This window comes from Lissotriton helveticus, chromosome 4_1 (assembly GCF_964261635.1).
Source record: "Lissotriton helveticus chromosome 4_1, aLisHel1.1, whole genome shotgun sequence".
NCBI classification, from domain to species: Eukaryota; Metazoa; Chordata; class Amphibia; order Caudata; family Salamandridae; genus Lissotriton; species Lissotriton helveticus.
In genome coordinates this window covers 1,671,589,144-1,671,615,018 of record NC_136063.1, presented here as the reverse complement: position 1 = coordinate 1,671,615,018, position 25,875 = coordinate 1,671,589,144, and the positions used below count along the sequence as shown (strand labels likewise).

General features: G+C 34.0%; 21 non-coding genes across 21 annotated transcripts; 10 read left to right on the top strand and 11 right to left on the bottom strand.

Annotated features, from left to right (window-relative positions):
- Nucleotides 1–71: 71 nt before the first annotated feature.
- Nucleotides 72–143, bottom strand: TRNAQ-UUG (transfer RNA glutamine (anticodon UUG)). The gene has a single exon. It is a non-coding gene; the product is annotated as a tRNA-Gln (tRNA).
- Nucleotides 144–1,693: 1,550 nt separating this feature from the next.
- On the top strand, nucleotides 1,694–1,765 carry TRNAQ-CUG (transfer RNA glutamine (anticodon CUG)). The gene has a single exon. It is a non-coding gene; the product is annotated as a tRNA-Gln (tRNA).
- An 824-nt stretch (nucleotides 1,766–2,589) lies between these two features.
- Nucleotides 2,590–2,661, bottom strand: TRNAQ-UUG (transfer RNA glutamine (anticodon UUG)). The gene has a single exon. It is a non-coding gene; the product is annotated as a tRNA-Gln (tRNA).
- A 1,550-nt stretch (nucleotides 2,662–4,211) lies between these two features.
- On the top strand, nucleotides 4,212–4,283 carry TRNAQ-CUG (transfer RNA glutamine (anticodon CUG)). The gene has a single exon. It is a non-coding gene; the product is annotated as a tRNA-Gln (tRNA).
- An 824-nt stretch (nucleotides 4,284–5,107) lies between these two features.
- TRNAQ-UUG (transfer RNA glutamine (anticodon UUG)) lies at nucleotides 5,108–5,179 on the bottom strand. The gene has a single exon. It is a non-coding gene; the product is annotated as a tRNA-Gln (tRNA).
- A 1,550-nt stretch (nucleotides 5,180–6,729) lies between these two features.
- On the top strand, nucleotides 6,730–6,801 carry TRNAQ-CUG (transfer RNA glutamine (anticodon CUG)). Its single transcript has one exon. It is a non-coding gene; the product is annotated as a tRNA-Gln (tRNA).
- An 824-nt stretch (nucleotides 6,802–7,625) lies between these two features.
- Nucleotides 7,626–7,697, bottom strand: TRNAQ-UUG (transfer RNA glutamine (anticodon UUG)). Its single transcript has one exon. It is a non-coding gene; the product is annotated as a tRNA-Gln (tRNA).
- A 1,550-nt stretch (nucleotides 7,698–9,247) lies between these two features.
- TRNAQ-CUG (transfer RNA glutamine (anticodon CUG)) lies at nucleotides 9,248–9,319 on the top strand. Its single transcript has one exon. It is a non-coding gene; the product is annotated as a tRNA-Gln (tRNA).
- Nucleotides 9,320–10,143: 824 nt separating this feature from the next.
- On the bottom strand, nucleotides 10,144–10,215 carry TRNAQ-UUG (transfer RNA glutamine (anticodon UUG)). The gene has a single exon. It is a non-coding gene; the product is annotated as a tRNA-Gln (tRNA).
- A 1,550-nt stretch (nucleotides 10,216–11,765) lies between these two features.
- TRNAQ-CUG (transfer RNA glutamine (anticodon CUG)) lies at nucleotides 11,766–11,837 on the top strand. The gene has a single exon. It is a non-coding gene; the product is annotated as a tRNA-Gln (tRNA).
- An 824-nt stretch (nucleotides 11,838–12,661) lies between these two features.
- TRNAQ-UUG (transfer RNA glutamine (anticodon UUG)) lies at nucleotides 12,662–12,733 on the bottom strand. The gene has a single exon. It is a non-coding gene; the product is annotated as a tRNA-Gln (tRNA).
- Nucleotides 12,734–14,283: 1,550 nt separating this feature from the next.
- On the top strand, nucleotides 14,284–14,355 carry TRNAQ-CUG (transfer RNA glutamine (anticodon CUG)). The gene has a single exon. It is a non-coding gene; the product is annotated as a tRNA-Gln (tRNA).
- An 826-nt stretch (nucleotides 14,356–15,181) lies between these two features.
- TRNAQ-UUG (transfer RNA glutamine (anticodon UUG)) lies at nucleotides 15,182–15,253 on the bottom strand. The gene has a single exon. It is a non-coding gene; the product is annotated as a tRNA-Gln (tRNA).
- A 1,550-nt stretch (nucleotides 15,254–16,803) lies between these two features.
- On the top strand, nucleotides 16,804–16,875 carry TRNAQ-CUG (transfer RNA glutamine (anticodon CUG)). Its single transcript has one exon. It is a non-coding gene; the product is annotated as a tRNA-Gln (tRNA).
- An 824-nt stretch (nucleotides 16,876–17,699) lies between these two features.
- On the bottom strand, nucleotides 17,700–17,771 carry TRNAQ-UUG (transfer RNA glutamine (anticodon UUG)). Its single transcript has one exon. It is a non-coding gene; the product is annotated as a tRNA-Gln (tRNA).
- A 1,550-nt stretch (nucleotides 17,772–19,321) lies between these two features.
- On the top strand, nucleotides 19,322–19,393 carry TRNAQ-CUG (transfer RNA glutamine (anticodon CUG)). Its single transcript has one exon. It is a non-coding gene; the product is annotated as a tRNA-Gln (tRNA).
- An 824-nt stretch (nucleotides 19,394–20,217) lies between these two features.
- Nucleotides 20,218–20,289, bottom strand: TRNAQ-UUG (transfer RNA glutamine (anticodon UUG)). Its single transcript has one exon. It is a non-coding gene; the product is annotated as a tRNA-Gln (tRNA).
- A 1,550-nt stretch (nucleotides 20,290–21,839) lies between these two features.
- TRNAQ-CUG (transfer RNA glutamine (anticodon CUG)) lies at nucleotides 21,840–21,911 on the top strand. Its single transcript has one exon. It is a non-coding gene; the product is annotated as a tRNA-Gln (tRNA).
- An 824-nt stretch (nucleotides 21,912–22,735) lies between these two features.
- TRNAQ-UUG (transfer RNA glutamine (anticodon UUG)) lies at nucleotides 22,736–22,807 on the bottom strand. Its single transcript has one exon. It is a non-coding gene; the product is annotated as a tRNA-Gln (tRNA).
- A 1,550-nt stretch (nucleotides 22,808–24,357) lies between these two features.
- Nucleotides 24,358–24,429, top strand: TRNAQ-CUG (transfer RNA glutamine (anticodon CUG)). Its single transcript has one exon. It is a non-coding gene; the product is annotated as a tRNA-Gln (tRNA).
- An 826-nt stretch (nucleotides 24,430–25,255) lies between these two features.
- Nucleotides 25,256–25,327, bottom strand: TRNAQ-UUG (transfer RNA glutamine (anticodon UUG)). The gene has a single exon. It is a non-coding gene; the product is annotated as a tRNA-Gln (tRNA).
- Nucleotides 25,328–25,875: the final 548 nt, after the last annotated feature.

Sequence of the window (25,875 nt, the reverse complement as noted above, 5' to 3'; positions counted from 1 at the left end):
CTACCCGTGTTAGATTTGTGATATTTATGAATACACTTGACAGAAAAAGATTTGATCAACAGTCATGAAAGTGGTCCCACTGAGATTTGAACTCGGATCCTTGGATTCAAAGTCCAAAGTGCTAACCATTACACCATGGAACCTCCCATGTGACAAGGGAGCAAATTGCTGCAGCAATGTGAACATTTCAAAGTTTTTAATGTTCTACAGTCAAAGACCAACAGAATGTTATTACTTTTCTATTCTGTTCAACTTTTGCATATTGAACTATGTTAGGGAAGGATGTTGCCCAGAGGACTCAAGTAACGCTATCACTCTGTTGAACAGTACTTTTTATGTGAGATACGATTTTGCAATAAAATATAAGATTCCCCCGTGAATGCAATCTCTTCTCTCAAAATGAAAAGCTCAACCTGGTACAGGTGGTTTGATGGTATCATGCTTAGCACTCTAGACTCTGAAAACCGGGATCTGAGTACAAATCACAGTGGGACTTATCTAAACTTTACGATTTTCTTTTCCATTCAGTTCTTAGAATTATTAATTGGAAAAACATCTCATTTACTTATAAACTTGTACATATCCACTTTACACGTATGTATCTCCCTATATCTTGCTATATGTCTCTGTATATTTATAGGACAACATAAACACATACATTATAAAAATGCATATAATTAGTAGAGGTGAAAATAATGAAAAGTTGTTGCCTCTCCACATTTGAAACATGAGCTTCTTCTCCTTACTCTTCTATATGTCATGAAATTGAGATAGTCACTTTTTACTCAATTTTGATCTAACAATATAGTTGATTTATACAAAGCATATCATATGATTTGTGAATAATCTTAAAAGAGAAAATTAGATCAGTACCTGTGAGGCCTCCAAGCAAAAGCTTATGTTTCACGATTGCAGATCGACTGTTGAAAATCAGCATGAAAAACGTTTTATTTCACAATTTCCATACTAATATACAAAAAACATTTGTACTATCTGAATGATACCGTCATTGTGGTTCTCTAGGTTTGATTTAAGAACACTTCTCTTTCAAAATGTGCTAAATTCGCCTTATCAATAGCGCAGAAAGCTTCAAAAAGGGATGCTGGGAATCAGGCCTCTGAAATGCATTTCAGAAAAACAGGATAGGATTTCTTAATGTCACACTATTTTGTGTAGGAATGTGATGTAAACGTATTATAATGTTTGTATTTCTGGTACTTGTTCAAGCTGATGGACGTTTTGAAAGGAATCAATAATTGTCTCTTTCAACCTACTGGTGTTGGATTTGAGCTATCAATAAACAAAGGTGACAGAAATAGAAAAGGTCAAGAGTAATAAAATAGTACCCCCAAGATTTGGACTGGTACCTTTGCATGCAAAGTCCAACGTGCCAATCATTGCTCTTTGGCGCAGCCCATGTGAGAGACAAAGAAATGGGTGTATTAGTTTGGAAATGTAAAATGTTTTAATATGTTACAGTCAAAGATGATCATTATGATATAACTTGCCTATCCTGATAAACGTTTGCATATTTAACACTGTTAAGGAGAATGTATCTGAACAGAATCAAATCACATTATAGCTCTTTACACTATGAGCATTCAACAGAGATATCGTTTCATCAATGTAAGAAATGCCCCCGCACTAATGCGCTCTCTTTTGTCTCAATGGAAAAATGACTCATGTATGGGAGGGTTCCATGGTGTAATGGTTAGCACTCTGGACTCTGAATCCAGCGATCCGAGTTCAAATCTCGGTGGGACCTGCTTGAATTATGAGATTTACTATTTCACCCATTTCTTAGAATTTGGTCTTGGAAAAACATAACGTCAATGTTTTATACTGATACTTATCAACGTATAAGTATGCATCTATGTATACATAGCTATATCCGTCTAGATAGCGATAAGACTATATAAAGAAATCAATTATTCATAAACATATGTATTGAAGCTGAAAACTAAAAACTGTTGTTTCCCATCCACAATTTAAACGTTAGGTTCATTTCCTCTCTCATCTATATGACCAGTAATGAGATAGTTAATTTTTGCTGATTTCTTATATGACAACATGCTTGACTTACACAGTGCATTTAATTGTGAATTTCTTTGAAAGAGAAATTCAGATTATTACCTTTGACACGTCTTTCGAAAGATTTTACTTTATGGTTATGGATTTACTTTAGAAAATCAGAGTGTAAATATATGTGTGTCTGAATTTCACGATTGTTATTCAAAACGTCATATCTTCTGTCCCCATAATACACAATTTGATTCCTCAAGTTTTGTTTTAATGAAGGATTTCCAATTAAAAAGTTCCATCTTCCCCTTATCAATAACAGTAAGATTTAAGAAAGTAATATCTTGCATCAGCCCCCTGTGATGAGTTTGAGAAAACAGTCAGCTCGCAAAATGTCTCATTATTTTGAGCCATTTAATTTCCATGTTTTCTAAAAGTTCTATCATTTGCTCACATCGAATAGACTTTCAGAATACAATCAATAAATTAATGTTTCACTCTACCCGTGTTAGATTTGTGATATTTATGAATACACTTGACAGAAAAAGATTTGATCAACAGTCATGAAAGTGGTCCCACCGAGATTTGAACTCGGATCCTTGGATTCAAAGTCCAAAGTGCTAACCATTACACCATGGAACCTCCCATGTGACAAGGGAGCAAATTGCTGCAGCAATGTGAACATTTCAAAGTTTTTAATGTTCTACAGTCAAAGACCAACAGAATGTTATTACTTTTCTATTCTGTTCAACTTTTGCATATTGAACTATGTTAGGGAAGGATGTTGCCCAGAGGACTCAAGTAACGCTATCACTCTGTTGAACAGTACTTTTTATGTGAGATACGATTTTGCAATAAAATATAAGATTCCCCCGTGAATGCAATCTCTTCTCTCAAAATGAAAAGCTCAACCTGGTACAGGTGGTTTGATGGTATCATGCTTAGCACTCTAGACTCTGAAAACCGGGATCTGAGTACAAATCACAGTGGGACTTATCTAAACTTTACGATTTTCTTTTTCCATTCAGTTCTTAGAATTATTAATTGGAAAAACATCTCATTTACTTATAAACTTGTACATATCCACTTTACACGTATGTATCTCCCTATATCTTGCTATATGTCTCTGTATATTTATAGGACAACATAAACACATACATTATAAAAATGCATATAATTAGTAGAGGTGAAAATAATGAAAAGTTGTTGCCTCTCCACATTTGAAACATGAGCTTCTTCTCCTTACTCTTCTATATGTCATGAAATTGAGATAGTCACTTTTTACTCAATTTTGATCTAACAATATAGTTGATTTATACAAAGCATATCATATGATTTGTGAATAATCTTAAAAGAGAAAATTAGATCAGTACCTGTGAGGCCTCCAAGCAAAAGCTTATGTTTCACGATTGCAGATCGACTGTTGAAAATCAGCATGAAAAACGTTTTATTTCACAATTTCCATACTAATATACAAAAACATTTGTACTATCTGAATGATACCGTCATTGTGGTTCTCTAGGTTTGATTTAAGAACACTTCTCTTTCAAAATGTGCTAAATTCGCCTTATCAATAGCGCAGAAAGCTTCAAAAAGGGATGCTGGGAATCAGGCCTCTGAAATGCATTTCAGAAAAACAGGATATGATTTCTTAATGTCACACTATTTTGTGTAGGAATGTGATGTAAACGTATTATAATGTTTGTATTTCTGGTACTTGTTCAAGCTGATGGACGTTTTGAAAGGAATCAATAATTGTCTCTTTCAACCTACTGGTGTTGGATTTGAGCTATCAATAAACAAAGGTGACAGAAATAGAAAAGGTCAAGAGTAATAAAATAGTACCCCCAAGATTTGGACTGGTACCTTTGCATGCAAAGTCCAACGTGCCAATCATTGCTCTTTGGCGCAGCCCATGTGAGAGACAAAGAAATGGGTGTATTAGTTTGGAAATGTAAAATGTTTTAATATGTTACAGTCAAAGATGATCATTATGATATAACTTGCCTATCCTGATAAACGTTTGCATATTTAACACTGTTAAGGAGAATGTATCTGAACAGAATCAAATCACATTATAGCTCTTTACACTATGAGCATTCAACAGAGATATCGTTTCATCAATGTAAGAAATGCCCCCGCACTAATGCGCTCTCTTTTGTCTCAATGGAAAAATGACTCATGTATGGGAGGGTTCCATGGTGTAATGGTTAGCACTCTGGACTCTGAATCCAGCGATCCGAGTTCAAATCTCGGTGGGACCTGCTTGAATTATGAGATTTACTATTTCACCCATTTCTTAGAATTTGGTCTTGGAAAAACATAACGTCAATGTTTTATACTGATACTTATCAACGTATAAGTATGCATCTATGTATACATAGCTATATCCGTCTAGATAGCGATAAGACTATATAAAGAAATCAATTATTCATAAACATATGTATTGAAGCTGAAAACTAAAAACTGTTGTTTCCCATCCACAATTTAAACGTTAGGTTCATTTCCTCTCTCATCTATATGACCAGTAATGAGATAGTTAATTTTTGCTGATTTCTTATATGACAACATGCTTGACTTACACAGTGCATTTAATTGTGAATTTCTTTGAAAGAGAAATTCAGATTATTACCTTTGACACGTCTTTCGAAAGATTTTACTTTATGGTTATGGATTTACTTTAGAAAATCAGAGTGTAAATATATGTGTGTCTGAATTTCATGATTGTTATTCAAAACGTCATATCTTCTGTCCCCATAATACACAATTTGATTCCTCAAGTTTTGTTTTAATGAAGGATTTCCAATTAAAAAGTTCCATCTTCCCCTTATCAATAACAGTAAGATTTAAGAAAGTAATATCTTGCATCAGCCCCCTGTGATGAGTTTGAGAAAACAGTCAGCTCGCAAAATGTCTCATTATTTTGAGCCATTTAATTTCCATGTTTTCTAAAAGTTCTATCATTTGCTCACATCGAATAGACTTTCAGAATACAATCAATAAATTAATGTTTCACTCTACCCGTGTTAGATTTGTGATATTTATGAATACACTTGACAGAAAAAGATTTGATCAACAGTCATGAAAGTGGTCCCACCGAGATTTGAACTCGGATCCTTGGATTCAAAGTCCAAAGTGCTAACCATTACACCATGGAACCTCCCATGTGACAAGGGAGCAAATTGCTGCAGCAATGTGAACATTTCAAAGTTTTTAATGTTCTACAGTCAAAGACCAACAGAATGTTATTACTTTTCTATTCTGTTCAACTTTTGCATATTGAACTATGTTAGGGAAGGATGTTGCCCAGAGGACTCAAGTAACGCTATCACTCTGTTGAACAGTACTTTTTATGTGAGATACGATTTTGCAATAAAATATAAGATTCCCCCGTGAATGCAATCTCTTCTCTCAAAATGAAAAGCTCAACCTGGTACAGGTGGTTTGATGGTATCATGCTTAGCACTCTAGACTCTGAAAACCGGGATCTGAGTACAAATCACAGTGGGACTTATCTAAACTTTACGATTTTCTTTTTCCATTCAGTTCTTAGAATTATTAATTGGAAAAACATCTCATTTACTTATAAACTTGTACATATCCACTTTACACGTATGTATCTCCCTATATCTTGCTATATGTCTCTGTATATTTATAGGACAACATAAACACATACATTATAAAAATGCATATAATTAGTAGAGGTGAAAATAATGAAAAGTTGTTGCCTCTCCACATTTGAAACATGAGCTTCTTCTCCTTACTCTTCTATATGTCATGAAATTGAGATAGTCACTTTTTACTCAATTTTGATCTAACAATATAGTTGATTTATACAAAGCATATCATATGATTTGTGAATAATCTTAAAAGAGAAAATTAGATCAGTACCTGTGAGGCCTCCAAGCAAAAGCTTATGTTTCACGATTGCAGATCGACTGTTGAAAATCAGCATGAAAAACGTTTTATTTCACAATTTCCATACTAATATACAAAAACATTTGTACTATCTGAATGATACCGTCATTGTGGTTCTCTAGGTTTGATTTAAGAACACTTCTCTTTCAAAATGTGCTAAATTCGCCTTATCAATAGCGCAGAAAGCTTCAAAAAGGGATGCTGGGAATCAGGCCTCTGAAATGCATTTCAGAAAAACAGGATATGATTTCTTAATGTCACACTATTTTGTGTAGGAATGTGATGTAAACGTATTATAATGTTTGTATTTCTGGTACTTGTTCAAGCTGATGGACGTTTTGAAAGGAATCAATAATTGTCTCTTTCAACCTACTGGTGTTGGATTTGAGCTATCAATAAACAAAGGTGACAGAAATAGAAAAGGTCAAGAGTAATAAAATAGTACCCCCAAGATTTGGACTGGTACCTTTGCATGCAAAGTCCAACGTGCCAATCATTGCTCTTTGGCGCAGCCCATGTGAGAGACAAAGAAATGGGTGTATTAGTTTGGAAATGTAAAATGTTTTAATATGTTACAGTCAAAGATGATCATTATGATATAACTTGCCTATCCTGATAAACGTTTGCATATTTAACACTGTTAAGGAGAATGTATCTGAACAGAATCAAATCACATTATAGCTCTTTACACTATGAGCATTCAACAGAGATATCGTTTCATCAATGTAAGAAATGCCCCCGCACTAATGCGCTCTCTTTTGTCTCAATGGAAAAATGACTCATGTATGGGAGGGTTCCATGGTGTAATGGTTAGCACTCTGGACTCTGAATCCAGCGATCCGAGTTCAAATCTCGGTGGGACCTGCTTGAATTATGAGATTTACTATTTCACCCATTTCTTAGAATTTGGTCTTGGAAAAACATAACGTCAATGTTTTATACTGATACTTATCAACGTATAAGTATGCATCTATGTATACATAGCTATATCCGTCTAGATAGCGATAAGACTATATAAAGAAATCAATTATTCATAAACATATGTATTGAAGCTGAAAACTAAAAACTGTTGTTTCCCATCCACAATTTAAACGTTAGGTTCATTTCCTCTCTCATCTATATGACCAGTAATGAGATAGTTAATTTTTGCTGATTTCTTATATGACAACATGCTTGACTTACACAGTGCATTTAATTGTGAATTTCTTTGAAAGAGAAATTCAGATTATTACCTTTGACACGTCTTTCGAAAGATTTTACTTTATGGTTATGGATTTACTTTAGAAAATCAGAGTGTAAATATATGTGTGTCTGAATTTCATGATTGTTATTCAAAACGTCATATCTTCTGTCCCCATAATACACAATTTGATTCCTCAAGTTTTGTTTTAATGAAGGATTTCCAATTAAAAAGTTCCATCTTCCCCTTATCAATAACAGTAAGATTTAAGAAAGTAATATCTTGCATCAGCCCCCTGTGATGAGTTTGAGAAAACAGTCAGCTCGCAAAATGTCTCATTATTTTGAGCCATTTAATTTCCATGTTTTCTAAAAGTTCTATCATTTGCTCACATCGAATAGACTTTCAGAATACAATCAATAAATTAATGTTTCACTCTACCCGTGTTAGATTTGTGATATTTATGAATACACTTGACAGAAAAAGATTTGATCAACAGTCATGAAAGTGGTCCCTCCGAGATTTGAACTCGGATCCTTGGATTCAAAGTCCAAAGTGCTAACCATTACACCATGGAACCTCCCATGTGACAAGGGAGCAAATTGCTGCAGCAATGTGAACATTTCAAAGTTTTTAATGTTCTACAGTCAAAGACCAACAGAATGTTATTACTTTTCTATTCTGTTCAACTTTTGCATATTGAACTATGTTAGGGAAGGATGTTGCCCAGAGGACTCAAGTAACGCTATCACTCTGTTGAACAGTACTTTTTATGTGAGATACGATTTTGCAATAAAATATAAGATTCCCCCGTGAATGCAATCTCTTCTCTCAAAATGAAAAGCTCAACCTGGTACAGGTGGTTTGATGGTATCATGCTTAGCACTCTAGACTCTGAAAACCGGGATCTGAGTACAAATCACAGTGGGACTTATCTAAACTTTACGATTTTCTTTTTCCATTCAGTTCTTAGAATTATTAATTGGAAAAACATCTCATTTACTTATAAACTTGTACATATCCACTTTACACGTATGTATCTCCCTATATCTTGCTATATGTCTCTGTATATTTATAGGACAACATAAACACATACATTATAAAAATGCATATAATTAGTAGAGGTGAAAATAATGAAAAGTTGTTGCCTCTCCACATTTGAAACATGAGCTTCTTCTCCTTACTCTTCTATATGTCATGAAATTGAGATAGTCACTTTTTACTCAATTTTGATCTAACAATATAGTTGATTTATACAAAGCATATCATATGATTTGTGAATAATCTTAAAAGAGAAAATTAGATCAGTACCTGTGAGGCCTCCAAGCAAAAGCTTATGTTTCACGATTGCAGATCGACTGTTGAAAATCAGCATGAAAAACGTTTTATTTCACAATTTCCATACTAATATACAAAAACATTTGTACTATCTGAATGATACCGTCATTGTGGTTCTCTAGGTTTGATTTAAGAACACTTCTCTTTCAAAATGTGCTAAATTCGCCTTATCAATAGCGCAGAAAGCTTCAAAAAGGGATGCTGGGAATCAGGCCTCTGAAATGCATTTCAGAAAAACAGGATATGATTTCTTAATGTCACACTATTTTGTGTAGGAATGTGATGTAAACGTATTATAATGTTTGTATTTCTGGTACTTGTTCAAGCTGATGGACGTTTTGAAAGGAATCAATAATTGTCTCTTTCAACCTACTGGTGTTGGATTTGAGCTATCAATAAACAAAGGTGACAGAAATAGAAAAGGTCAAGAGTAATAAAATAGTACCCCCAAGATTTGGACTGGTACCTTTGCATGCAAAGTCCAACGTGCCAATCATTGCTCTTTGGCGCAGCCCATGTGAGAGACAAAGAAATGGGTGTATTAGTTTGGAAATGTAAAATGTTTTAATATGTTACAGTCAAAGATGATCATTATGATATAACTTGCCTATCCTGATAAACGTTTGCATATTTAACACTGTTAAGGAGAATGTATCTGAACAGAATCAAATCACATTATAGCTCTTTACACTATGAGCATTCAACAGAGATATCGTTTCATCAATGTAAGAAATGCCCCCGCACTAATGCGCTCTCTTTTGTCTCAATGGAAAAATGACTCATGTATGGGAGGGTTCCATGGTGTAATGGTTAGCACTCTGGACTCTGAATCCAGCGATCCGAGTTCAAATCTCGGTGGGACCTGCTTGAATTATGAGATTTACTATTTCACCCATTTCTTAGAATTTGGTCTTGGAAAAACATAACGTCAATGTTTTATACTGATACTTATCAACGTATAAGTATGCATCTATGTATACATAGCTATATCCGTCTAGATAGCGATAAGACTATATAAAGAAATCAATTATTCATAAACATATGTATTGAAGCTGAAAACTAAAAACTGTTGTTTCCCATCCACAATTTAAACGTTAGGTTCATTTCCTCTCTCATCTATATGACCAGTAATGAGATAGTTAATTTTTGCTGATTTCTTATATGACAACATGCTTGACTTACACAGTGCATTTAATTGTGAATTTCTTTGAAAGAGAAATTCAGATTATTACCTTTGACACGTCTTTCGAAAGATTTTACTTTATGGTTATGGATTTACTTTAGAAAATCAGAGTGTAAATATATGTGTGTCTGAATTTCATGATTGTTATTCAAAACGTCATATCTTCTGTCCCCATAATACACAATTTGATTCCTCAAGTTTTGTTTTAATGAAGGATTTCCAATTAAAAAGTTCCATCTTCCCCTTATCAATAACAGTAAGATTTAAGAAAGTAATATCTTGCATCAGCCCCCTGTGATGAGTTTGAGAAAACAGTCAGCTCGCAAAATGTCTCATTATTTTGAGCCATTTAATTTCCATGTTTTCTAAAAGTTCTATCATTTGCTCACATCGAATAGACTTTCAGAATACAATCAATAAATTAATGTTTCACTCTACCCGTGTTAGATTTGTGATATTTATGAATACACTTGACAGAAAAAGATTTGATCAACAGTCATGAAAGTGGTCCCTCCGAGATTTGAACTCGGATCCTTGGATTCAAAGTCCAAAGTGCTAACCATTACACCATGGAACCTCCCATGTGACAAGGGAGCAAATTGCTGCAGCAATGTGAACATTTCAAAGTTTTTAATGTTCTACAGTCAAAGACCAACAGAATGTTATTACTTTTCTATTCTGTTCAACTTTTGCATATTGAACTATGTTAGGGAAGGATGTTGCCCAGAGGACTCAAGTAACGCTATCACTCTGTTGAACAGTACTTTTTATGTGAGATACGATTTTGCAATAAAATATAAGATTCCCCCGTGAATGCAATCTCTTCTCTCAAAATGAAAAGCTCAACCTGGTACAGGTGGTTTGATGGTATCATGCTTAGCACTCTAGACTCTGAAAACCGGGATCTGAGTACAAATCACAGTGGGACTTATCTAAACTTTACGATTTTCTTTTTCCATTCAGTTCTTAGAATTATTAATTGGAAAAACATCTCATTTACTTATAAACTTGTACATATCCACTTTACACGTATGTATCTCCCTATATCTTGCTATATGTCTCTGTATATTTATAGGACAACATAAACACATACATTATAAAAATGCATATAATTAGTAGAGGTGAAAATAATGAAAAGTTGTTGCCTCTCCACATTTGAAACATGAGCTTCTTCTCCTTACTCTTCTATATGTCATGAAATTGAGATAGTCACTTTTTACTCAATTTTGATCTAACAATATAGTTGATTTATACAAAGCATATCATATGATTTGTGAATAATCTTAAAAGAGAAAATTAGATCAGTACCTGTGAGGCCTCCAAGCAAAAGCTTATGTTTCACGATTGCAGATCGACTGTTGAAAATCAGCATGAAAAACGTTTTATTTCACAATTTCCATACTAATATACAAAAACATTTGTACTATCTGAATGATACCGTCATTGTGGTTCTCTAGGTTTGATTTAAGAACACTTCTCTTTCAAAATGTGCTAAATTCGCCTTATCAATAGCGCAGAAAGCTTCAAAAAGGGATGCTGGGAATCAGGCCTCTGAAATGCATTTCAGAAAAACAGGATATGATTTCTTAATGTCACACTATTTTGTGTAGGAATGTGATGTAAACGTATTATAATGTTTGTATTTCTGGTACTTGTTCAAGCTGATGGACGTTTTGAAAGGAATCAATAATTGTCTCTTTCAACCTACTGGTGTTGGATTTGAGCTATCAATAAACAAAGGTGACAGAAATAGAAAAGGTCAAGAGTAATAAAATAGTACCCCCAAGATTTGGACTGGTACCTTTGCATGCAAAGTCCAACGTGCCAATCATTGCTCTTTGGCGCAGCCCATGTGAGAGACAAAGAAATGGGTGTATTAGTTTGGAAATGTAAAATGTTTTAATATGTTACAGTCAAAGATGATCATTATGATATAACTTGCCTATCCTGATAAACGTTTGCATATTTAACACTGTTAAGGAGAATGTATCTGAACAGAATCAAATCACATTATAGCTCTTTACACTATGAGCATTCAACAGAGATATCGTTTCATCAATGTAAGAAATGCCCCCGCACTAATGCGCTCTCTTTTGTCTCAATGGAAAAATGACTCATGTATGGGAGGGTTCCATGGTGTAATGGTTAGCACTCTGGACTCTGAATCCAGCGATCCGAGTTCAAATCTCGGTGGGACCTGCTTGAATTATGAGATTTACTATTTCACCCATTTCTTAGAATTTGGTCTTGGAAAAACATAACGTCAATGTTTTATACTGATACTTATCAACGTATAAGTATGCATCTATGTATACATAGCTATATCCGTCTAGATAGCGATAAGACTATATAAAGAAATCAATTATTCATAAACATATGTATTGAAGCTGAAAACTAAAAACTGTTGTTTCCCATCCACAATTTAAACGTTAGGTTCATTTCCTCTCTCATCTATATGACCAGTAATGAGATAGTTAATTTTTGCTGATTTCTTATATGACAACATGCTTGACTTACACAGTGCATTTAATTGTGAATTTCTTTGAAAGAGAAATTCAGATTATTACCTTTGACACGTCTTTCGAAAGATTTTACTTTATGGTTATGGATTTACTTTAGAAAATCAGAGTGTAAATATATGTGTGTCTGAATTTCATGATTGTTATTCAAAACGTCATATCTTCTGTCCCCATAATACACAATTTGATTCCTCAAGTTTTGTTTTAATGAAGGATTTCCAATTAAAAAGTTCCATCTTCCCCTTATCAATAACAGTAAGATTTAAGAAAGTAATATCTTGCATCAGCCCCCTGTGATGAGTTTGAGAAAACAGTCAGCTCGCAAAATGTCTCATTATTTTGAGCCATTTAATTTCCATGTTTTCTAAAAGTTCTATCATTTGCTCACATCGAATAGACTTTCAGAATACAATCAATAAATTAATGTTTCACTCTACCCGTGTTAGATTTGTGATATTTATGAATACACTTGACAGAAAAAGATTTGATCAACAGTCATGAAAGTGGTCCCTCCGAGATTTGAACTCGGATCCTTGGATTCAAAGTCCAAAGTGCTAACCATTACACCATGGAACCTCCCATGTGACAAGGGAGCAAATTGCTGCAGCAATGTGAACATTTCAAAGTTTTTAATGTTCTACAGTCAAAGACCAACAGAATGTTATTACTTTTCTATTCTGTTCAACTTTTGCATATTGAACTATGTTAGGGAAGGATGTTGCCCAGAGGACTCAAGTAACGCTATCACTCTGTTGAACAGTACTTTTTATGTGAGATACGATTTTGCAATAAAATATAAGATTCCCCCGTGAATGCAATCTCTTCTCTCAAAATGAAAAGCTCAACCTGGTACAGGTGGTTTGATGGTATCATGCTTAGCACTCTAGACTCTGAAAACCGGGATCTGAGTACAAATCACAGTGGGACTTATCTAAACTTTACGATTTTCTTTTTCCATTCAGTTCTTAGAATTATTAATTGGAAAAACATCTCATTTACTTATAAACTTGTACATATCCACTTTACACGTATGTATCTCCCTATATCTTGCTATATGTCTCTGTATATTTATAGGACAACATAAACACATACATTATAAAAATGCATATAATTAGTAGAGGTGAAAATAATGAAAAGTTGTTGCCTCTCCACATTTGAAACATGAGCTTCTTCTCCTTACTCTTCTATATGTCATGAAATTGAGATAGTCACTTTTTACTCAATTTTGATCTAACAATATAGTTGATTTATACAAAGCATATCATATGATTTGTGAATAATCTTAAAAGAGAAAATTAGATCAGTACCTGTGAGGCCTCCAAGCAAAAGCTTATGTTTCACGATTGCAGATCGACTGTTGAAAATCAGCATGAAAAACGTTTTATTTCACAATTTCCATACTAATATACAAAAACATTTGTACTATCTGAATGATACCGTCATTGTGGTTCTCTAGGTTTGATTTAAGAACACTTCTCTTTCAAAATGTGCTAAATTCGCCTTATCAATAGCGCAGAAAGCTTCAAAAAGGGATGCTGGGAATCAGGCCTCTGAAATGCATTTCAGAAAAACAGGATATGATTTCTTAATGTCACACTATTTTGTGTAGGAATGTGATGTAAACGTATTATAATGTTTGTATTTCTGGTACTTGTTCAAGCTGATGGACGTTTTGAAAGGAATCAATAATTGTCTCTTTCAACCTACTGGTGTTGGATTTGAGCTATCAATAAACAAAGGTGACAGAAATAGAAAAGGTCAAGAGTAATAAAATAGTACCCCCAAGATTTGGACTGGTACCTTTGCATGCAAAGTCCAACGTGCCAATCATTGCTCTTTGGCGCAGCCCATGTGAGAGACAAAGAAATGGGTGTATTAGTTTGGAAATGTAAAATGTTTTAATATGTTACAGTCAAAGATGATCATTATGATATAACTTGCCTATCCTGATAAACGTTTGCATATTTAACACTGTTAAGGAGAATGTATCTGAACAGAATCAAATCACATTATAGCTCTTTACACTATGAGCATTCAACAGAGATATCGTTTCATCAATGTAAGAAATGCCCCCGCACTAATGCGCTCTCTTTTGTCTCAATGGAAAAATGACTCATGTATGGGAGGGTTCCATGGTGTAATGGTTAGCACTCTGGACTCTGAATCCAGCGATCCGAGTTCAAATCTCGGTGGGACCTGCTTGAATTATGAGATTTACTATTTCACCCATTTCTTAGAATTTGGTCTTGGAAAAACATAACGTCAATGTTTTATACTGATACTTATCAACGTATAAGTATGCATCTATGTATACATAGCTATATCCGTCTAGATAGCGATAAGACTATATAAAGAAATCAATTATTCATAAACATATGTATTGAAGCTGAAAACTAAAAACTGTTGTTTCCCATCCACAATTTAAACGTTAGGTTCATTTCCTCTCTCATCTATATGACCAGTAATGAGATAGTTAATTTTTGCTGATTTCTTATATGACAACATGCTTGACTTACACAGTGCATTTAATTGTGAATTACTTTGAAAGAGAAATTCAGATTATTACCTTTGACACGTCTTTCGAAAGATTTTACTTTATGGTTATGGATTTACTTTAGAAAATCAGAGTGTAAATATATGTGTGTCTGAATTTCACGATTGTTATTCAAAACGTCATATCTTCTGTCCCCATAATACACAATTTGATTCCTCAAGTTTTGTTTTAATGAAGGATTTCCAATTAAAAAGTTCCATCTTCCCCTTATCAATAACAGTAAGATTTAAGAAAGTAATATCTTGCATCAGCCCCCTGTGATGAGTTTGAGAAAACAGAGTCAGCTCGCAAAATGTCTCATTATTTTGAGCCATTTAATTTCCATGTTTTCTAAAAGTTCTATCATTTGCTCACATCGAATAGACTTTCAGAATACAATCAATAAATTAATGTTTCACTCTACCCGTGTTAGATTTGTGATAGTTATGAATACACTTGACAGAAAAAGATTTGATCAACAGTCATGAAAGTGGTCCCACCGAGATTTGAACTCGGATCCTTGGATTCAAAGTCCAAAGTGCTAACCATTACACCATGGAACCTCCCATGTGACAAGGGAGCAAATTGCTGCAGCAATGTGAACATTTCAAAGTTTTTAATGTTCTACAGTCAAAGACCAACAGAATGTTATTACTTTTCTATTCTGTTCAACTTTTGCATATTGAACTATGTTAGGGAAGGATGTTGCCCAGAGGACTCAAGTAACGCTATCACTCTGTTGAACAGTACTTTTTATGTGAGATACGATTTTGCAATAAAATATAAGATTCCCCCGTGAATGCAATCTCTTCTCTCAAAATGAAAAGCTCAACCTGGTACAGGTGGTTTGATGGTATCATGCTTAGCACTCTAGACTCTGAAAACCGGGATCTGAGTACAAATCACAGTGGGACTTATCTAAACTTTACGATTTTCTTTTTCCATTCAGTTCTTAGAATTATTAATTGGAAAAACATCTCATTTACTTATAAACTTGTACATATCCACTTTACACGTATGTATCTCCCTATATCTTGCTATATGTCTCTGTATATTTATAGGACAACATAAACACATACATTATAAAAATGCATATAATTAGTAGAGGTGAAAATAATGAAAAGTTGTTGCCTCTCCACATTTGAAACATGAGCTTCTTCTCCTTACTCTTCTATATGTCATGAAATTGAGATAGTCACTTTTTACTCAATTTTGATCTAACAATATAGTTGATTTATACAAAGCATATCATATGATTTGTGAATAATCTTAAAAGAGAAAATTAGATCAGTACCTGTGAGGCCTCCAAGCAAAAGCTTATGTTTCACGATTGCAGATCGACTGTTGAAAATCAGCATGAAAAACGTTTTATTTCACAATTTCCATACTAATATACAAAAACATTTGTACTATCTGAATGATACCGTCATTGTGGTTCTCTAGGTTTGATTTAAGAACACTTCTCTTTCAAAATGTGCTAAATTCGCCTTATCAATAGCGCAGAAAGCTTCAAAAAGGGATGCTGGGAATCAGGCCTCTGAAATGCATTTCAGAAAAACAGGATATGATTTCTTAATGTCACACTATTTTGTGTAGGAATGTGATGTAAACGTATTATAATGTTTGTATTTCTGGTACTTGTTCAAGCTGATGGACGTTTTGAAAGGAATCAATAATTGTCTCTTTCAACCTACTGGTGTTGGATTTGAGCTATCAATAAACAAAGGTGACAGAAATAGAAAAGGTCAAGAGTAATAAAATAGTACCCCCAAGATTTGGACTGGTACCTTTGCATGCAAAGTCCAACGTGCCAATCATTGCTCTTTGGCGCAGCCCATGTGAGAGACAAAGAAATGGGTGTATTAGTTTGGAAATGTAAAATGTTTTAATATGTTACAGTCAAAGATGATCATTATGATATAACTTGCCTATCCTGATAAACGTTTGCATATTTAACACTGTTAAGGAGAATGTATCTGAACAGAATCAAATCACATTATAGCTCTTTACACTATGAGCATTCAACAGAGATATCGTTTCATCAATGTAAGAAATGCCCCCGCACTAATGCGCTCTCTTTTGTCTCAATGGAAAAATGACTCATGTATGGGAGGGTTCCATGGTGTAATGGTTAGCACTCTGGACTCTGAATCCAGCGATCCGAGTTCAAATCTCGGTGGGACCTGCTTGAATTATGAGATTTACTATTTCACCCATTTCTTAGAATTTGGTCTTGGAAAAACATAACGTCAATGTTTTATACTGATACTTATCAACGTATAAGTATGCATCTATGTATACATAGCTATATCCGTCTAGATAGCGATAAGACTATATAAAGAAATCAATTATTCATAAACATATGTATTGAAGCTGAAAACTAAAAACTGTTGTTTCCCATCCACAATTTAAACGTTAGGTTCATTTCCTCTCTCATCTATATGACCAGTAATGAGATAGTTAATTTTTGCTGATTTCTTATATGACAACATGCTTGACTTACACAGTGCATTTAATTGTGAATTTCTTTGAAAGAGAAATTCAGATTATTACCTTTGACACGTCTTTCGAAAGATTTTACTTTATGGTTATGGATTTACTTTAGAAAATCAGAGTGTAAATATATGTGTGTCTGAATTTCATGATTGTTATTCAAAACGTCATATCTTCTGTCCCCATAATACACAATTTGATTCCTCAAGTTTTGTTTTAATGAAGGATTTCCAATTAAAAAGTTCCATCTTCCCCTTATCAATAACAGTAAGATTTAAGAAAGTAATATCTTGCATCAGCCCCCTGTGATGAGTTTGAGAAAACAGTCAGCTCGCAAAATGTCTCATTATTTTGAGCCATTTAATTTCCATGTTTTCTAAAAGTTCTATCATTTGCTCACATCGAATAGACTTTCAGAATACAATCAATAAATTAATGTTTCACTCTACCCGTGTTAGATTTGTGATATTTATGAATACACTTGACAGAAAAAGATTTGATCAACAGTCATGAAAGTGGTCCCTCCGAGATTTGAACTCGGATCCTTGGATTCAAAGTCCAAAGTGCTAACCATTACACCATGGAACCTCCCATGTGACAAGGGAGCAAATTGCTGCAGCAATGTGAACATTTCAAAGTTTTTAATGTTCTACAGTCAAAGACCAACAGAATGTTATTACTTTTCTATTCTGTTCAACTTTTGCATATTGAACTATGTTAGGGAAGGATGTTGCCCAGAGGACTCAAGTAACGCTATCACTCTGTTGAACAGTACTTTTTATGTGAGATACGATTTTGCAATAAAATATAAGATTCCCCCGTGAATGCAATCTCTTCTCTCAAAATGAAAAGCTCAACCTGGTACAGGTGGTTTGATGGTATCATGCTTAGCACTCTAGACTCTGAAAACCGGGATCTGAGTACAAATCACAGTGGGACTTATCTAAACTTTACGATTTTCTTTTTCCATTCAGTTCTTAGAATTATTAATTGGAAAAACATCTCATTTACTTATAAACTTGTACATATCCACTTTACACGTATGTATCTCCCTATATCTTGCTATATGTCTCTGTATATTTATAGGACAACATAAACACATACATTATAAAAATGCATATAATTAGTAGAGGTGAAAATAATGAAAAGTTGTTGCCTCTCCACATTTGAAACATGAGCTTCTTCTCCTTACTCTTCTATATGTCATGAAATTGAGATAGTCACTTTTTACTCAATTTTGATCTAACAATATAGTTGATTTATACAAAGCATATCATATGATTTGTGAATAATCTTAAAAGAGAAAATTAGATCAGTACCTGTGAGGCCTCCAAGCAAAAGCTTATGTTTCACGATTGCAGATCGACTGTTGAAAATCAGCATGAAAAACGTTTTATTTCACAATTTCCATACTAATATACAAAAACATTTGTACTATCTGAATGATACCGTCATTGTGGTTCTCTAGGTTTGATTTAAGAACACTTCTCTTTCAAAATGTGCTAAATTCGCCTTATCAATAGCGCAGAAAGCTTCAAAAAGGGATGCTGGGAATCAGGCCTCTGAAATGCATTTCAGAAAAACAGGATATGATTTCTTAATGTCACACTATTTTGTGTAGGAATGTGATGTAAACGTATTATAATGTTTGTATTTCTGGTACTTGTTCAAGCTGATGGACGTTTTGAAAGGAATCAATAATTGTCTCTTTCAACCTACTGGTGTTGGATTTGAGCTATCAATAAACAAAGGTGACAGAAATAGAAAAGGTCAAGAGTAATAAAATAGTACCCCCAAGATTTGGACTGGTACCTTTGCATGCAAAGTCCAACGTGCCAATCATTGCTCTTTGGCGCAGCCCATGTGAGAGACAAAGAAATGGGTGTATTAGTTTGGAAATGTAAAATGTTTTAATATGTTACAGTCAAAGATGATCATTATGATATAACTTGCCTATCCTGATAAACGTTTGCATATTTAACACTGTTAAGGAGAATGTATCTGAACAGAATCAAATCACATTATAGCTCTTTACACTATGAGCATTCAACAGAGATATCGTTTCATCAATGTAAGAAATGCCCCCGCACTAATGCGCTCTCTTTTGTCTCAATGGAAAAATGACTCATGTATGGGAGGGTTCCATGGTGTAATGGTTAGCACTCTGGACTCTGAATCCAGCGATCCGAGTTCAAATCTCGGTGGGACCTGCTTGAATTATGAGATTTACTATTTCACCCATTTCTTAGAATTTGGTCTTGGAAAAACATAACGTCAATGTTTTATACTGATACTTATCAACGTATAAGTATGCATCTATGTATACATAGCTATATCCGTCTAGATAGCGATAAGACTATATAAAGAAATCAATTATTCATAAACATATGTATTGAAGCTGAAAACTAAAAACTGTTGTTTCCCATCCACAATTTAAACGTTAGGTTCATTTCCTCTCTCATCTATATGACCAGTAATGAGATAGTTAATTTTTGCTGATTTCTTATATGACAACATGCTTGACTTACACAGTGCATTTAATTGTGAATTTCTTTGAAAGAGAAATTCAGATTATTACCTTTGACACGTCTTTCGAAAGATTTTACTTTATGGTTATGGATTTACTTTAGAAAATCAGAGTGTAAATATATGTGTGTCTGAATTTCATGATTGTTATTCAAAACGTCATATCTTCTGTCCCCATAATACACAATTTGATTCCTCAAGTTTTGTTTTAATGAAGGATTTCCAATTAAAAAGTTCCATCTTCCCCTTATCAATAACAGTAAGATTTAAGAAAGTAATATCTTGCATCAGCCCCCTGTGATGAGTTTGAGAAAACAGTCAGCTCGCAAAATGTCTCATTATTTTGAGCCATTTAATTTCCATGTTTTCTAAAAGTTCTATCATTTGCTCACATCGAATAGACTTTCAGAATACAATCAATAAATTAATGTTTCACTCTACCCGTGTTAGATTTGTGATATTTATGAATACACTTGACAGAAAAAGATTTGATCAACAGTCATGAAAGTGGTCCCTCCGAGATTTGAACTCGGATCCTTGGATTCAAAGTCCAAAGTGCTAACCATTACACCATGGAACCTCCCATGTGACAAGGGAGCAAATTGCTGCAGCAATGTGAACATTTCAAAGTTTTTAATGTTCTACAGTCAAAGACCAACAGAATGTTATTACTTTTCTATTCTGTTCAACTTTTGCATATTGAACTATGTTAGGGAAGGATGTTGCCCAGAGGACTCAAGTAACGCTATCACTCTGTTGAACAGTACTTTTTATGTGAGATACGATTTTGCAATAAAATATAAGATTCCCCCGTGAATGCAATCTCTTCTCTCAAAATGAAAAGCTCAACCTGGTACAGGTGGTTTGATGGTATCATGCTTAGCACTCTAGACTCTGAAAACCGGGATCTGAGTACAAATCACAGTGGGACTTATCTAAACTTTACGATTTTCTTTTTCCATTCAGTTCTTAGAATTATTAATTGGAAAAACATCTCATTTACTTATAAACTTGTACATATCCACTTTACACGTATGTATCTCCCTATATCTTGCTATATGTCTCTGTATATTTATAGGACAACATAAACACATACATTATAAAAATGCATATAATTAGTAGAGGTGAAAATAATGAAAAGTTGTTGCCTCTCCACATTTGAAACATGAGCTTCTTCTCCTTACTCTTCTATATGTCATGAAATTGAGATAGTCACTTTTTACTCAATTTTGATCTAACAATATAGTTGATTTATACAAAGCATATCATATGATTTGTGAATAATCTTAAAAGAGAAAATTAGATCAGTACCTGTGAGGCCTCCAAGCAAAAGCTTATGTTTCACGATTGCAGATCGACTGTTGAAAATCAGCATGAAAAACGTTTTATTTCACAATTTCCATACTAATATACAAAAACATTTGTACTATCTGAATGATACCGTCATTGTGGTTCTCTAGGTTTGATTTAAGAACACTTCTCTTTCAAAATGTGCTAAATTCGCCTTATCAATAGCGCAGAAAGCTTCAAAAAGGGATGCTGGGAATCAGGCCTCTGAAATGCATTTCAGAAAAACAGGATATGATTTCTTAATGTCACACTATTTTGTGTAGGAATGTGATGTAAACGTATTATAATGTTTGTATTTCTGGTACTTGTTCAAGCTGATGGACGTTTTGAAAGGAATCAATAATTGTCTCTTTCAACCTACTGGTGTTGGATTTGAGCTATCAATAAACAAAGGTGACAGAAATAGAAAAGGTCAAGAGTAATAAAATAGTACCCCCAAGATTTGGACTGGTACCTTTGCATGCAAAGTCCAACGTGCCAATCATTGCTCTTTGGCGCAGCCCATGTGAGAGACAAAGAAATGGGTGTATTAGTTTGGAAATGTAAAATGTTTTAATATGTTACAGTCAAAGATGATCATTATGATATAACTTGCCTATCCTGATAAACGTTTGCATATTTAACACTGTTAAGGAGAATGTATCTGAACAGAATCAAATCACATTATAGCTCTTTACACTATGAGCATTCAACAGAGATATCGTTTCATCAATGTAAGAAATGCCCCCGCACTAATGCGCTCTCTTTTGTCTCAATGGAAAAATGACTCATGTATGGGAGGGTTCCATGGTGTAATGGTTAGCACTCTGGACTCTGAATCCAGCGATCCGAGTTCAAATCTCGGTGGGACCTGCTTGAATTATGAGATTTACTATTTCACCCATTTCTTAGAATTTGGTCTTGGAAAAACATAACGTCAATGTTTTATACTGATACTTATCAACGTATAAGTATGCATCTATGTATACATAGCTATATCCGTCTAGATAGCGATAAGACTATATAAAGAAATCAATTATTCATAAACATATGTATTGAAGCTGAAAACTAAAAACTGTTGTTTCCCATCCACAATTTAAACGTTAGGTTCATTTCCTCTCTCATCTATATGACCAGTAATGAGATAGTTAATTTTTGCTGATTTCTTATATGACAACATGCTTGACTTACACAGTGCATTTAATTGTGAATTTCTTTGAAAGAGAAATTCAGATTATTACCTTTGACACGTCTTTCGAAAGATTTTACTTTATGGTTATGGATTTACTTTAGAAAATCAGAGTGTAAATATATGTGTGTCTGAATTTCATGATTGTTATTCAAAACGTCATATCTTCTGTCCCCATAATACACAATTTGATTCCTCAAGTTTTGTTTTAATGAAGGATTTCCAATTAAAAAGTTCCATCTTCCCCTTATCAATAACAGTAAGATTTAAGAAAGTAATATCTTGCATCAGCCCCCTGTGATGAGTTTGAGAAAACAGTCAGCTCGCAAAATGTCTCATTATTTTGAGCCATTTAATTTCCATGTTTTCTAAAAGTTCTATCATTTGCTCACATCGAATAGACTTTCAGAATACAATCAATAAATTAATGTTTCACTCTACCCGTGTTAGATTTGTGATATTTATGAATACACTTGACAGAAAAAGATTTGATCAACAGTCATGAAAGTGGTCCCTCCGAGATTTGAACTCGGATCCTTGGATTCAAAGTCCAAAGTGCTAACCATTACACCATGGAACCTCCCATGTGACAAGGGAGCAAATTGCTGCAGCAATGTGAACATTTCAAAGTTTTTAATGTTCTACAGTCAAAGACCAACAGAATGTTATTACTTTTCTATTCTGTTCAACTTTTGCATATTGAACTATGTTAGGGAAGGATGTTGCCCAGAGGACTCAAGTAACGCTATCACTCTGTTGAACAGTACTTTTTATGTGAGATACGATTTTGCAATAAAATATAAGATTCCCCCGTGAATGCAATCTCTTCTCTCAAAATGAAAAGCTCAACCTGGTACAGGTGGTTTGATGGTATCATGCTTAGCACTCTAGACTCTGAAAACCGGGATCTGAGTACAAATCACAGTGGGACTTATCTAAACTTTACGATTTTCTTTTTCCATTCAGTTCTTAGAATTATTAATTGGAAAAACATCTCATTTACTTATAAACTTGTACATATCCACTTTACACGTATGTATCTCCCTATATCTTGCTATATGTCTCTGTATATTTATAGGACAACATAAACACATACATTATAAAAATGCATATAATTAGTAGAGGTGAAAATAATGAAAAGTTGTTGCCTCTCCACATTTGAAACATGAGCTTCTTCTCCTTACTCTTCTATATGTCATGAAATTGAGATAGTCACTTTTTACTCAATTTTGATCTAACAATATAGTTGATTTATACAAAGCATATCATATGATTTGTGAATAATCTTAAAAGAGAAAATTAGATCAGTACCTGTGAGGCCTCCAAGCAAAAGCTTATGTTTCACGATTGCAGATCGACTGTTGAAAATCAGCATGAAAAACGTTTTATTTCACAATTTCCATACTAATATACAAAAACATTTGTACTATCTGAATGATACCGTCATTGTGGTTCTCTAGGTTTGATTTAAGAACACTTCTCTTTCAAAATGTGCTAAATTCGCCTTATCAATAGCGCAGAAAGCTTCAAAAAGGGATGCTGGGAATCAGGCCTCTGAAATGCATTTCAGAAAAACAGGATATGATTTCTTAATGTCACACTATTTTGTGTAGGAATGTGATGTAAACGTATTATAATGTTTGTATTTCTGGTACTTGTTCAAGCTGATGGACGTTTTGAAAGGAATCAATAATTGTCTCTTTCAACCTACTGGTGTTGGATTTGAGCTATCAATAAACAAAGGTGACAGAAATAGAAAAGGTCAAGAGTAATAAAATAGTACCCCCAAGATTTGGACTGGTACCTTTGCATGCAAAGTCCAACGTGCCAATCATTGCTCTTTGGCGCAGCCCATGTGAGAGACAAAGAAATGGGTGTATTAGTTTGGAAATGTAAAATGTTTTAATATGTTACAGTCAAAGATGATCATTATGATATAACTTGCCTATCCTGATAAACGTTTGCATATTTAACACTGTTAAGGAGAATGTATCTGAACAGAATCAAATCACATTATAGCTCTTTACACTATGAGCATTCAACAGAGATATCGTTTCATCAATGTAAGAAATGCCCCCGCACTAATGCGCTCTCTTTTGTCTCAATGGAAAAATGACTCATGTATGGGAGGGTTCCATGGTGTAATGGTTAGCACTCTGGACTCTGAATCCAGCGATCCGAGTTCAAATCTCGGTGGGACCTGCTTGAATTATGAGATTTACTATTTCACCCATTTCTTAGAATTTGGTCTTGGAAAAACATAACGTCAATGTTTTATACTGATACTTATCAACGTATAAGTATGCATCTATGTATACATAGCTATATCCGTCTAGATAGCGATAAGACTATATAAAGAAATCAATTATTCATAAACATATGTATTGAAGCTGAAAACTAAAAACTGTTGTTTCCCATCCACAATTTAAACGTTAGGTTCATTTCCTCTCTCATCTATATGACCAGTAATGAGATAGTTAATTTTTGCTGATTTCTTATATGACAACATGCTTGACTTACACAGTGCATTTAATTGTGAATTACTTTGAAAGAGAAATTCAGATTATTACCTTTGACACGTCTTTCGAAAGATTTTACTTTATGGTTATGGATTTACTTTAGAAAATCAGAGTGTAAATATATGTGTGTCTGAATTTCACGATTGTTATTCAAAACGTCATATCTTCTGTCCCCATAATACACAATTTGATTCCTCAAGTTTTGTTTTAATGAAGGATTTCCAATTAAAAAGTTCCATCTTCCCCTTATCAATAACAGTAAGATTTAAGAAAGTAATATCTTGCATCAGCCCCCTGTGATGAGTTTGAGAAAACAGAGTCAGCTCGCAAAATGTCTCATTATTTTGAGCCATTTAATTTCCATGTTTTCTAAAAGTTCTATCATTTGCTCACATCGAATAGACTTTCAGAATACAATCAATAAATTAATGTTTCACTCTACCCGTGTTAGATTTGTGATAGTTATGAATACACTTGACAGAAAAAGATTTGATCAACAGTCATGAAAGTGGTCCCACCGAGATTTGAACTCGGATCCTTGGATTCAAAGTCCAAAGTGCTAACCATTACACCATGGAACCTCCCATGTGACAAGGGAGCAAATTGCTGCAGCAATGTGAACATTTCAAAGTTTTTAATGTTCTACAGTCAAAGACCAACAGAATGTTATTACTTTTCTATTCTGTTCAACTTTTGCATATTGAACTATGTTAGGGAAGGATGTTGCCCAGAGGACTCAAGTAACGCTATCACTCTGTTGAACAGTACTTTTTATGTGAGATACGATTTTGCAATAAAATATAAGATTCCCCCGTGAATGCAATCTCTTCTCTCAAAATGAAAAGCTCAACCTGGTACAGGTGGTTTGATGGTATCATGCTTAGCACTCTAGACTCTGAAAACCGGGATCTGAGTACAAATCACAGTGGGACTTATCTAAACTTTACGATTTTCTTTTTCCATTCAGTTCTTAGAATTATTAATTGGAAAAACATCTCATTTACTTATAAACTTGTACATATCCACTTTACACGTATGTATCTCCCTATATCTTGCTATATGTCTCTGTATATTTATAGGACAACATAAACACATACATTATAAAAATGCATATAATTAGTAGAGGTGA